Below are 13,828 nucleotides of genomic sequence, written 5' to 3'. Positions count from 1 at the left end.
GTGAAGTAGAACATGTACGGAACAATTCAATTTGCAGCTGGCTGCAGTAGGAAGGAATTGCTAAAACTGAGAAGGAAACAAGTGAATATTCATAAGTTTCGTCATGAAAACTAAGATCACCTTCAGAGGTCCCTTTTCACATCGGTGAATACCTTAGCATCAGGCCACACAAGTTTCTAGCTCCATGAATTACCTCATCCTTGGATATTTTCATATGCTAGTCAGAATATATTATTTAATGTCTTTAAAAATGCCTTTATCAAAACAAAATCCCAAGACACGTATTCTACGTTGTTAGTCAAGAACAGATTGTAAAACAATCCTGAACATGATGGTTGATGAGATATCATGAAAGCACACAGAAGGTGGAAGGAGGAAGAGAAAGAGAAGCATTACCCAAGTACACAGGGTTGGAACTAGCCAGAGCTCCTCTTGAGCTGAAATGAGCATGAGGTGCAAGAGGCAACAAGGAAAACTTCTACTGACATGTTGGCAGAGAGACTATTAAAGAAATTATGGATCTACTGCCGAGTGGACTGAGAGACTTAGCGACAATCAAAGTGTTTCCTTAGTACCTTTTTCTTTAGCCTTTACTGCCAAGGTTTGCTCTCAGACCTTTCATTTTCCTCTGCCTAGTAGCAGAGACTAGGAGACTGAGACACAGAGTAGAGTAAGAGTGAATTAGGGACCATTTAAGCAAACTGAATATCTGTCTGGTCCCACAGACTTACGCGATGAGTGAGGATACTGAAAGAGCAGATCAACATCACAGAGAGACCACTCTGTCACTTTTGAAAGGTCATGGCAATTGGAGACAGGTCCCAAAAAGAAGGATGTCCTGGGGAAACCACACTTAGTCATAGTCCCTGAAAAGACTATGTAACAAAATCTTCAAAGCAGTTTTCACGTACATGAAGGCCAAGAAGATCACTGGAAGCAGTCAGCATAGAGCTACCGAAAGGAAGTAGCACTTGATCAAACTAATATTCTCCTATGATGAGATGAATGACTCTGAACTGGATGTGGAGAGCACTGGATGTCACTTATATCAAGTCTAGCAAAGTTTTCAGTGTGGTCTCCTATAATCCCTAAGTTAGCCGAAGTGTACAGGTATGAACCAGATGGGTGGCCTATAAAGGGGATAGAGAACTGACTGGACCATTAGTCTCAGGGAGTCAATCAACCAAAGTCCAGCTGGAAGTCGGCTGCAAGTGATGTTCTCCACAGGTCAAAATCCTAGGGCTGAGACCACATTATGAAGAGAGACTGAGAACTGGGTTTGTTCAGCCTGAAGATAAGGCTGAGGCAGGGAAAGTAGTTCCTGTCATCGTCTTAATGGCTGGTTATAATGAAGATAGAGACAGATGATATTTTTGTCAGAAGTACATTGTGAAAGGATGAGAGTTGAAGGGCAAGTTTCAGCAAGAGAAATTCTTGGATATAAGAGGGGGGATCACAATAAGGAATGATCGAAACACTAGAACAGACTGCCCACAGAGGCAAATCAAATCTGCATTCTTAGAGGTATTCAGAAGTTGACTAGGCAAGGTTCCGAGCAACCTGGCCATCTAACAAAGCTGTCCCTGCTTTGAGTAGGGAGTTAGACCAGGTGTCTTGCAAGAGTCCTACCCACTGAAATTCAACTACAATTCCTCGACCTTGAGCACAAAGATTCAGAGTATTCTAGTTTAGGGAACAACAATATATTCTCAGGTACAACAACACATGAAATTTCTTTTCCTTAAAGAGGTGAAGAAATAACAAAACAGGATTTTCAGAGGCACTCTATTCCCCCTACTTTCATTTTATTTTCAAGATGGAAAATTCTTATCTCTTTGAGATTCTGAGCAGGATCTACAAACAGGCATAAGAGATTATGAACTGCTAAGTTTAAAGTTATGCAAACTACAGGACAGCTTGAACTTTTAGCTTTTCTGCCTTACAAAAAGGTCTACTTGGCAAGGCTGTTGTTGCTCTGTGGAGTCAGCTTTGCAGGAGATACCTACACACCTGAGTAAATAATAGCAGGAGAAATAAAAACCCTTCTCCTCACCATTTCAATAAGATCACTTCAAGACTATTTCAACACCATTTAAGGGAAAATCAAAGAAGTCCTCATCTTTTTAAAAAGCAAACACACTTTACTTTTATTCTTATCAACCTCTGCTTGATTGTGGAGAGGACAGTAGATGTCTCCATCTTCCCCTGCCTAATTTCTGAGCAGTTCTTTCCTACATAAGGCAGAAAGACTGTGGCTCTCTTCACCTATCACAATCTTCACACAGTAATGTTGTTACCAACTGCCAGTGGCATAAGATAGGTGGCTGCTTCAGTTGGCGATTGCTTCAAGCTGCTGATAAATCATCCCCTATGAGACAGAGTGAGGCCATTGCACCTGTGTGAATTCTGACAGCCCTGTAAAGCCTCGTCCCAATGTCAGCAGTATTTGCATACCCAAGTGGAATCATCGCCTACTTTCTTCCAGTACATCCTATGGAACTGTCTTACTCATTCCAGTCTCCAAGGGACGAAATTTTTCCTCAGCAAGAACTATAACAAAAGAGGCTCCAGCATGGTTTTCTCACACGTTTTAAAACTTTCACTATAGTATGCAAAAACAGTACACCTCTTGGAAGTATGTTCTGTTTAGACAGTGGTGCTAAAGAACCCAGAAAGCATGGATGTGCCCACGTTTTATTTCATTACCTTTGAGCTACAGCTCTACCCCAGTCCTGAAGGATGCTGGCCTTACACTAGGCCACATAGTACACGAACACCTGGTCAGTATTCTCTTGATTTTCTCCTGCTTTCCATCATCTTGTACTCCCTCTGATTTATCTCATTTAGGTTATGAGATTGCGTAGGGACCTTTTGGTCAGTTCTTGTATAGCCCTTTGCACAATGTGTATCAGTCCATAAGGAGAGTCCTAAATGCAGTGATCATACAAATTAAACCAGTTAACAGACTTTACAGCCACAATGTGCTGCTTGCATTATAAATTCTAATATACTTTCTTCAGTGCTTCTGTCATTCTAGTTTATTATATAGTAAAACTAATCCACCTGCTCTCTCCCAATTCTAAGAATGAAATCACCGGCAATTTAACCTGACATTACAACAAAATTATTCCCACACTCCACAACTGAGCTCTTCTCTCTGCAAGTTTATTTAAACTGCTGACTTGGAAAACATAAGCAATTCAGTCAGTGCAGGAGAACAGATTCTAGAGTCAAAATTCTCTTCTAGGGAAAGCTGGTCTTTTAGTTCCTTCTCTAACTTGAGAGCCCTTCAGCTCAGCTGTCTCTATCAGTATCAGCCATGGCTGCTTGACAGAGGTATTCCCAGTGCTCAGCAGGTCTGGTTAATAGCCTAAAGCTCCATCTGTGGTAGGTAGCATTTACTTTACTGAATCCCACAGGCTTCAGTGGGATTGCTTATTTTTCTCAAGTTGAACTCATGCTGTAGCAGGCCTCAAACATTTTGTGCTGATGCAGAGGGATGAGACGAGATCGTCTCCTTAGCTTATATGAGCAAGTCTTTCTGTTAAGAGAGAATAAGAATCAGATCCAATATCTGCTGAAATCAGCAGAAAGGCTCTCATTCATTTCTACTCACTCTTTTTCCTCTTACAGATTCAGAGCTTAATGCAAACATATGCAGAATAAGTAAAAAATTATTTTTACTTTCAGTTGCATATGTTAAATTGTTTTAAATAAGTTTTGGATTCTTCAGTTTAATTGATTTCTAAATCAGAGTAAGACAACAATCAGTTTATTAGCTTTTATCACTTCACTGGGTGTAGGTTTTTTGGACAACTAGCTCATTTAGAAAAAAACAAAAATTATTTAAACAGCTCTTCCTCCCACACTATTTGTTCATAATATAGAACAAGTTGTCACAAGAAAATATCTTCCAGTGCTAGAAATTTAAACTTTAACTTTTAAAAGTACTCTGTTAAATCAAAAGTGTTCAGAAAGAGTATATAAACATTCTTACTATATTCAGTTACAGTGTTATTGCAATAACACTAGTACGTACTTTTACTTCATCCCAACCAAGAAAAATGAGAAGAGGCTGACTATCAGGCAAGCGCTGAAGCAAAGTTCTCGGATCACCTCCAGAAAGAAGTGGTTGCATTAACTGAGGTAGCATCAGACAGTGTGACTGATATTTCAGTAACTCAGTTGAGTTTTCATTAAGCAAAGAATGCTGATTCATATAATCCAGCTGTCAGGTTTAGCCAGCCAAGCTGCTACAGAATCATTTCCTCAATTGAAAAATGCCTGTCCACACAATGCTGGACATCACTGATAGTTACTTGCATCAAGCAGAGTAAGTAGTAGTCCAAGACATCAGCCAACAGACTGTTGCGTTTGAAGAGGTAAAAAACAATAATTAAAAAAAAGAAATAAAAAGAGAGAGTCTCAGAACTCAATCCAAGTTAAGCAGCAAAGGAAGAGTACAGTTTCACCCATTTGTCTGCAGGAAACCATGACCATAGTTAACTACTTGAACTGCACTGTCTAAGAAACAGGGTGAAGTCCACAGCCTTCTTAAAAGCCAGCTCCATTGCCTGGTTTCATTCAAACTTCCTACTAGTCCCTCTTGCCCTTGAAAAATGCACTGTGGCCTTTTTAGAGAGACCTGGGCTATTACGGCTGCCTGAGCCAGTCCTGCGACATTGCTGAAAGGACTTTGTCTTCACAGTGCCCTGGTATGTGCCATAAGGTAGATGATACATTTCAGGTGGGTGTACCAAAGCTGCCTGGAGAGCATTCCAGCAGGTATTTAGTAGAACCAGTCAACAAATCATGCCTGAACTCATGCCTCAAGTCCACTACAAACACAGACAGAAAGGCAAGTAGTTACTGTAGAGCAGTAACATGGAGACAATGACAACTCAAGGTACCAAATCTTTGTAGGAATCATGGCACATGACAGGTTAAGGATGTTGGAAGAGAAGGAGTCAACTTCTCAGGTAGTGGCAAGGAGTTTTCCGTACAAGGAAGTAGCTCTAACCATGCTAACAAATGCATTGGGCCCATATGCCATCACGAGCTACAGAAGAAAGAATCCAACATAAGCATCACGTCAGTAGCAGGAGTGATGGTCTTTCTTTTGAAGTTCATCTTTTATAAGTTCATCTTTTTTTAAGGGTGTTTATCAGTCTTTCTTCTGAAGTTCATCTTTTTTTAAGGGTGTTTATCACCCTTAGTTTCTATGATCAGATTCAGATTAGGTGGAGTGAGAAAAACCCAGTTCATAGACTGCAACTTCAAATTATGTTGTGATATAATACTTTAATATCATTTACCTCATCATCATAATTAAACCACCACAAACACTTATGAAAGTCTACAGTAAGTCTACATGAATAGTATTGCAAGGAAGTATCCTGTGTCAATGTCCTGCTAGATAAAGTTTCAGAGATAGAAGCACTAAGCCTAATACATACCAGATGAAACAAGGATATAGTTTTATCTCTGTTGCATCTGCCTTTTTAATACTTCCCCCACCCCCTCTTAAGGGATGATAGCTGCAGAAAATATTACATAAAAGATGGGAGTATAAAATACTGAGATAGAGTGCAACTGTAAGACTAACAGCTGGGGACAGCAGAAAGGAAAGTCTCCCATGAGAAGGAATGAGGGAATTTTCCCAAAGGCAATACTGATTCCTTACACTTGATCTTATCACCACATCATAATTTACACATTTCTTGGCAAGATGACAGGCAGGATGACAGGAAGGAAACAAGTTAGCATTTCTACTGGTGGGATGATTTGGCATGGTACAAGAGGCATGTATCCTTACCACTATAAAGACAAAAAGTTTAGCAGAACTACCCTATTTACCTAATCATATGACCTAAACTACACAACCATGCAAGTGTAGCCTTTGTTCTTTCCTCTAACTACACCTATTTTTCCATCAGCACCCTCTCCCTAATTTAAAGTCTAAAAAAGTAGCCTGTAACCCCTAAAACAGGTAGTGCATCTTTTTTTAAAGAGGGCTGGGCACACACCAAGAGAGCACATCATGATAAACCTGAATATAATTGTTGGCAATTACAGTGTTCCTAGAAATTCTATTTACATCAGTCTGTATTACTATTAATAAAAAACATACAATTTGCTTTAGGAAGTTGAGTGCTTTGAAGAAAATAGTCATACTTTACAAAGTGTGTATGAATATATCTTTATTATAAAGAGATGCTAAACAATTAACAGATGGTGTTATACTATTAAAGTTTTTGAATTCCTTATAATGAATGATGTACATAAAGATGGTGATGTCTTCTATAGATGCGCTTAAGACACGCCACTTACTTATATGCGTAATATGATTATGGCATCCATTAATCAATTATATTGAGGATAAATTCCTGATGTATAAGGTGTGACAGAAAAAACAATTACATAAAATGATAGTAGACTAAGCAGAACATAGCTCCAGTGAACTGCAAGATATTTGCCTGTATATCACAAGACAGGCAATTAGGATAATAAAGAGAATCATACCAGTTTTTACCATCATACTTTAACTCTCAGCAGGCTTGCTTTCAGTCATTTCAAGATCTTTTGTCATTTCATTACCCCAAAACAAAACAAAGAAACCAAAAGCGACCACAATAAAATCGGTCAGATTAAAAGGCAAGACACATACTTCAGCTAAAATCATTTTCATTTTAGATTATATAGTGCAGCAGAATGTCATGATCTATCTATTTTTGTCTGAAAATAATAATAATACATCTCCTAAACTGAACATAAGGCTATGGAGGACCAAGTATAAATTATGATTGTTTTCATTTATATATAAAAAAATAACACACGATTGCTATTTTCCATGCATAACCTCAGGTTTGAGCCCTGACACAGGCAAAGGGAGGAACGAGCTTTTCCCATCTGCCATCATCCTAGGAGACAGCAGGGTGAGCCACAAGCTGGGCTGGAGGGAGATGGATGCTGGGTGCTGCAGTGCTTCTCTCCACCTCTGCACCACTGGCGTAGCCAACGGGGCGGTCAGGGAGCCCACAGCATCCGACGGGGACGGCACAGCAAGGTGTTAATTTCCAAGGGAGTGAAGAAGAGGCCAAAACTTCCTTAAACCCTAATAAGTTCCCACACAGGAAGTGTGATGTGATGAAAGTGGGAGCTTGGCTGCCTCTGTCGCAGTTCATGGGGCCACCAGAGCAGGAAAGGTCCCAGCAGTGAGTCATCGGTTCCCAGGGCTGAAAGTAACAGGCAAAACACAAGTAGATGCTCTCACCCACACCACTTCCTTGCACCACGGGGACAGCACCTGACTTGTACAAGGCACCTTGCAGAAAATGACACCCTTAAAACTGGCTATTTGGCCTCTCCATGACCTTTCCGAACGCAAATATTCCCTTGCCTGGCAAGCAGCAGGTGCTACCTCACCAAAAGGAAGAGCAAGGAAACAGCAAGGGCAATGTGCCAGCGGAGATCAGTAGCATCCTCCTCCCCAGGGTTATTAGGAAATATATTGCTAATCTAAAGGCTAGACAGACTGACCGTGGCCAGTTCAGCCTCTTTTGAATCAAAATTATTTATACCTCAAGAGAAGGTTCAGCTCCCATCCTTCTGAAAGGCAAATAAGCTCTCATTTTAAAGGGCCATTTTAGTCAAGCAAACAGTGGTTTGCTTCAAATGTTGCAAAAATGTAATGCAACCAGAAGTAAAAGCTGAAGTTCGTTTCATTATTATCATCACAAGCTCTAAAACAAGTCTAGAGTTGTCTAGCTGAGAGCCAAGTTGAAGATACTGAATTGAGAAGTTGTCACTTGCCAGCAGACAGTGTCACCTGAAGAGATAAATGTTAAGTCTGAAGACAAAGTTTCCCTGTCAGAACTGACGAAGCCATATAGTTTAAACACGTAAGTCAGTGAAGGAGTATATTGAACCACCCTATCCTGTAATCGAGGAAACAAAGGTAAAAACAAGTCATCTAGCAATTAACTCAGCAAGCATGACATTCCTAAGGTAAAGCTTTTTTTTTTTTTTCCTACAACATTATGTGGAGATTTTCCCTCCTGATGGGAAGAACAAGAGGAGGGAAAGGAAGAAGCCATTCCCTCCTGGGAATTCTTCCCAAAGGCCTGGCTTTGTTATAAACCCATACCAAGAAGCAGTCAAGCAGGCCAAGGTACTCTAATCCTTCCTTAGGACAGAAAAATTCTTGTCTTCAGCCATAGGGTCATCTTCAGGCTTTATTTGCTGGCTTTCAAAGCTTGACTAGAGTTTCCCATCATTCTTTCTTTGCAAGCAAGAAAAAGATACTTCTCCTCTTCAAGTGTCATAACTTCTTGTATTTAATCTCACACCTCCTGATACTCTAGAAAGTGTCAAATGTAACAAGGGTTTGCACTTTCCAATTTCATTCTCTTTGCTGTCCAGACAACTCTCTGGCTTATGACCTAGAAACTATCTCAGTAGTTCTGCAGGAGCAAGCTTAGTAGTTAAATCAATAAATAGGAGTCTGAAACACTATTAAAAAAAATCTCAATTTTGTCAGTATGTAATCACTTAAAAAAAAAAAAATGATTACATTCCACGCTTTCAAATTGAAAAAATGCTGCCAGTACCTTGTACAATGATGTAAAAGAAGTGAGAGGGTGTAAAAGAATATACAAACAGTAAATGCAAGAAATTCTTTTTGTAGTTTTAAAGCAGACATTGTTAAGAGCCGCACCTCAGTTCTTACTTTGGTTTCTCCTAGAGTAAGTTCAGTTATGTATTTCAGTCACAGCAACCAGCAAGATCAATCAAGCCTATCTGGAAATAATTTCAAGTCTGAAATATTTTGTCACATTTCAAAACAAAACAACCAAACGTGTTATTACTTAGCAAGTAACAAGCCTTTCATGATCCAAAAGTCTTTGGCAACAACTAGTTTAAGGTAGTTAAATTAGTACTAGTTTAAGGTGCTGCCACCACTCTGCCCCATCTTTTGAATGCCCATGCGGCACCCTCGGGTTGTTCTGGCAAACGAGTTTAGACAGCTGCACTGTGAACTGATAAGCTGGAAGATAACCTGGAAACTTTCCTGAAGGCAGCTCAGGTCACTGTAAAGTCCCCAATACAGCTGCACAAACAACTGTGCTGCCTCGACTGCAGGATGCACGGCAGCTTCTTCACCGAATACTTTGCACGATGAGCTACGGCCTCAGCAAAACAGTGCAGGAGTTGTTAATAACTGGAAGCCACAGAAAAGTTTAAGACAAGGCACTGAAGGAGTTTGCTATAGCAAGACTAAGCACACACTTCTAGCCACAGAAACAAAGAGCTTTGAGAAAATGCTAAGGGAGGAGGAAGTTGGGTTTGTGCTGCACGGACCAGAGCACAGTGCTCTTCGGGCAGGCAGCAGGGTCTGGGCAGCCACTGCAGAGCTGCATCCCACTCTTGTCTGGAGGATCCCATGACAACATTGCACCAGCTACTCCCCTACATCTTGGGGACGACGTGGCTGTTGGCACCAGTGTAGTGTGGCCTCAAGCCCTGGATCTGCCCAGGGGTCATGCTCTGCTCCCCATCAATTCCCCGCAAACACAGGCACTGAGCCCTGCCCAATACCTTCATCTGAACACTTCCAAAAGCTGAATCAACTTGCACTGCTTTGCAAATGCGTGCACAGAGCAAATCCTGCAGGGAATAGACCTCCACAGCTGTGCTCGTGCCCTGCCTGAGCCTGGCTGCACAGGACACCCCATCCCAGTCTATCACAGCCCCTCGCTCATACTAACCCTTGACAGACCACAAAAGGCAGGTTGTGTCAGCTCCCCACCACTGCTCACCAACAAGAAATGACTGCTCTGTGGGAGCAGGGTACTTCAAATGGTACTTTCCTTCTCAAAGAGAGCTGTACAGGACTGCGAGAAGTGAGGCAAAGCACCAGCTACACTGGCATGCGGGTGGACAGGCAACCTGAACCCTCGCCATGGGAAAAAGGAAACCAGAAGAGGCAGTTAATGGAGATCTCACAGGAATGCCCTGGCACAGAGCTGCCCATCCAGCCAACCCAAACCAGGTCCCCTGTATCTGCTCTGTGCCTTGCTCCTGCTCAGGCCCTCTGTAACCCGGAGCCTCTCCAAATACCACACAGCCTGATACTCACCAGTGAGAATACATTTTGTGACTCCTGTTTACATATCTGTTGCTCTCTGCATGCCAAACTCATCATGAGATGTGTTGTTTCACAAGACTGGTGCAAACTTCAGGAGAGTACCACAGCTCATTGGAAGGTAAATGCCTACACACCTCCCCAGCAAGGATGATTGCCCCCCTCCACAAACACACATCACCACCACCATTAGTCCTTCAGAGAGACCAAAATATTGCACCAGCCAACTCCTACCATTGTGCAATAGCCAGCGTCAAAGTCACTTCAATCACTTTCCCAGGAGAGATTTTACAAGAAGCACAGCCCATTTCAGAGTCCTCAGAGGTCAGACAAAGCCGCTGGCAGCTCAGACAGCAAGGGAGCACGTGGGTGACATTTCTCTGCGGGCCCTGAGACAGCGGCACTGACAGTTCCCAGCCCCTGCAGGGGTTAGCTCGAGATGCCCCTGATGACTGGCCGACAAAACACAGCAATTTGCTCTTCAGGCACAGTAACAAATACAGTCGTTTAGTCTCCTGTCAAAATATTTCTTAAGATAGCCTGTTTTTACATTCGCTGCCGAAGAGGACTGCACTGCAGCATTCGGTCCGAGTTCTTTTAAAAGTGTGAAAGAACTTTCAGCAACCTATTTGGGTACAGAATTACTTGATTTGGGTCGGGATTTAAAGAAGCCTTTCAGAATCAAGGTTCAGGACAAAAACAGAATCACGCTGGAGTCTAAGGTGAAAGGGCAGGAGCTGGGGGGGGGAATTCAGGAGTCAAACCCTTGCTCAGACTGAGCTGCTGTTGGCTCTGCAGGATCCTTCCGTTGTACAGAAACACCTCCGGCTCCGGCGCTCCCACTGCCGAGCCGGGCAAGTCGGATTCCCGGGGACAAGGGCCAGAGCTGGAGCCTGGCCAAAGGAAGGCGCTCAGCTGCCAGCAACACAAACCCTGTTTTTGTGATAGGGTAACCTAACACCTAAGCAGGGGCCACGTGTTGAGCCCGAGCAGCTCTCCTCTCCGCTGGCCGCCCCCTTCACCAGTCCTGTTCCAGAGAGCCTTATAGGAGCTTTAGTGCTGTGGGCTGCTGAAATGAAGGGCTTGGTGGGAGAAGTACCACTGCAGTCCCCTTCACAAGAATATATATGTACATTCGTATATATAGAAAATTATTCACAGACAAAACCCAGCGTCACTTGTTTATCTGAGGGCAGTTATTAAGCCCAAACAGATCTAATACAAGATTTTCTACAATTCAGTTTCACTTGCCACCTGCCAACTAATGTTCACAGCCACGTTCAGTAGCTAGCTTTTTTGATGAGAATAGTTTCTAATTTAAGAAATTTTGCATGAGACTTTTTTTTTTTAAAAAGAATCTTCATTCTCAGATCTCTGCATTTCGATTCATAATAACAATCAGAGCATGCTCAGAACATGCCCAATGAACAATGCTACTACTAGCATCAGAAGCGAGTCAGACACTTGCTGGATTTCGGTCAAGAGCGTGAAAACCCCTAGTCTCCCCGCCCGGAACAGCCAAGTGCTGAACAGAGCCAGCCTGCTCCTCTCATTCTCTGCAGCAGCATTCCCCAATGCATCTTCCTCATCCTCAGGAGGACTGAAAACCAGCTCAACTCTAAGCAAATTCAGCACTAGGTTGTACTACTTTATGCGTTATTAATTCACTGCCACAGGCTTGAGGAACTTTTTACACATACAGTGGAAGAGAAGAAGCAAGCTATCAGGGACAACATAGCTTTTCAGCCAGAATGAGTTAAACGCCTATGTGACTGTCGGTTAATCCATACAGTACACAGTCAACAAGATGCTTAGGGAAGGAAATAACATCTTCTTTAGAATATATATGCACATATTTTCTCACTAGAGATAACCGTAGCACCTGGTTTCACATCACAGAGAAGAGCCCTTCCTGAGGTACACCCTTACTTTGCTTTCTTGTGATGATACAGTGATTTAGCTGATTTGGATCTCTCAGTACATCTGCACACCAGCTTCCTTCCTAAGCAAATAATCTCAACAACAAAAAGAATAAGTCTAACACTTTCAAGACTAGGCTGAAGGAGTGCACAACATGCTGCCCAGCTAATTTGTTCGCTAAATGCCAGGGCTTCTAGCACCATACCCCAGATCCTCAGTTCTTCAGCCTCTTCCTTCCTGTACAACTCCTCCCAGCATTTTAGTTCAGTTTCCTAAGGAAATAAGTTACATGTAATTTCAACACAGTGCACGTAATAGCTTTTGAACCATTAGCCAACAAGAAGTTTGACCACACTAGATACCAAAGAAGCTGTTAAATTCTTACACTGTTCACAACCGCAGGGACAAGGGAGACCCTTTTTCATACCCCCATCGCAGGTTCAAAAGCTATCATTTACTCATGCCTTATTAGAAAGAAGGGAAAGAAAAACTGAAAAGAATGGGTCTGTTTATAATTTCTCTACCTATGGAGCTGCTGCTTACATCTTGTCTGTCCTCTCAGGTTGCCCCTAAATAACCAGCTCCCTAAGTGGATGTAGCGATTAGCTACTAAACTTCCTTTTGACTACTCTCTTTCATTCTCTAACAACTTCAGGTCAATTACTCAGAACCTTTCTGTACTCACAAGAGAGAGACTGCAACTCCCCACACATGTAAAACAGGCACAGATGTCAGTTAAACTCAATGATAATATCAAGTAAGAGATGGGGATTTACTTACATTTTCAAAAAAGAAACAAAAGCTGTATTACTCTGAAAGATCTACAGGTGACAGTTTTGTTGCACAATCCTAGAGCCTCATCTCACTTCCACTGAATTGAATGAAAAAGCTACCTTTGCATATACTAGGAGTCTGACTGACTCATAGCATACAGTAAGAGGAAGTAATTTGGTTTACCAGTTTTTCTAGTGAAACTATCTGAACTGTTCAATGTTCACTGTAAACAAAAGCTTCCATTTCAGTTTTTGTTCATACATATTGTCCAATACATCCTTATATTGGTCCTTGTATTTTCTTTCTATGAAAAGTATGATCATTTTATACACCCAGAAGCAATGTTGTCAATCTACTAAGGTTAAAAAAAAAAAAAAAAAAAAAAAAAAAAAAAAAAAAAAAACAGGTCTCAGCTGTTATGGATTGACAAATATTTCAAATGGCAGGCACCTCCACACCCCAGCAGAGTAGCTGGCATGGATTTGAGACTATCGTTTAGGATGTAAATATAGACAGTTGATGTAAAAGGCAGGTGTCTGTATTTGAGCTAATCAGCTTATGCTGTCTGTATAGTTGACAGAGAAACAAGCTTCTATGAAGGGATACTTATCTGACCTACTTTAGACACCTCTCCCCCAAACTAAGATGATTCATGCCCTAGACAAACACATTTCCCTCAATGGACCATAAAAGGAGCTGAAGATGTTTGAATTAGACAAGAAAGCCTAATTTTCAGGCAGCTAATATTAAGTAAAATTAATCCTTGATGGGCCGATGTTATAGTACAAACTCATAGCACAATTCCTGGGTATGCATTATAGACATGGTAAACTTTCCTTAGGGACACAAATAACAAACAAAGTCAGATGGGTTGAAAAGGTACTCTAAATTTCACCCAAAGTAATCAAAGGAGAATTTTCCAACATAAAATACGTAACTTTGGCACTCCTAATGAAAGTGGAAGTAAACCATCTGAAAGGGAGGGCAAGG

The sequence above is a fragment of the Rhea pennata genome, chromosome 2, assembly GCF_028389875.1.
Source record: "Rhea pennata isolate bPtePen1 chromosome 2, bPtePen1.pri, whole genome shotgun sequence".
NCBI lineage: Eukaryota > Metazoa > Chordata > Aves > Rheiformes > Rheidae > Rhea > Rhea pennata.
This window is presented reverse-complemented; position numbering follows the sequence as displayed.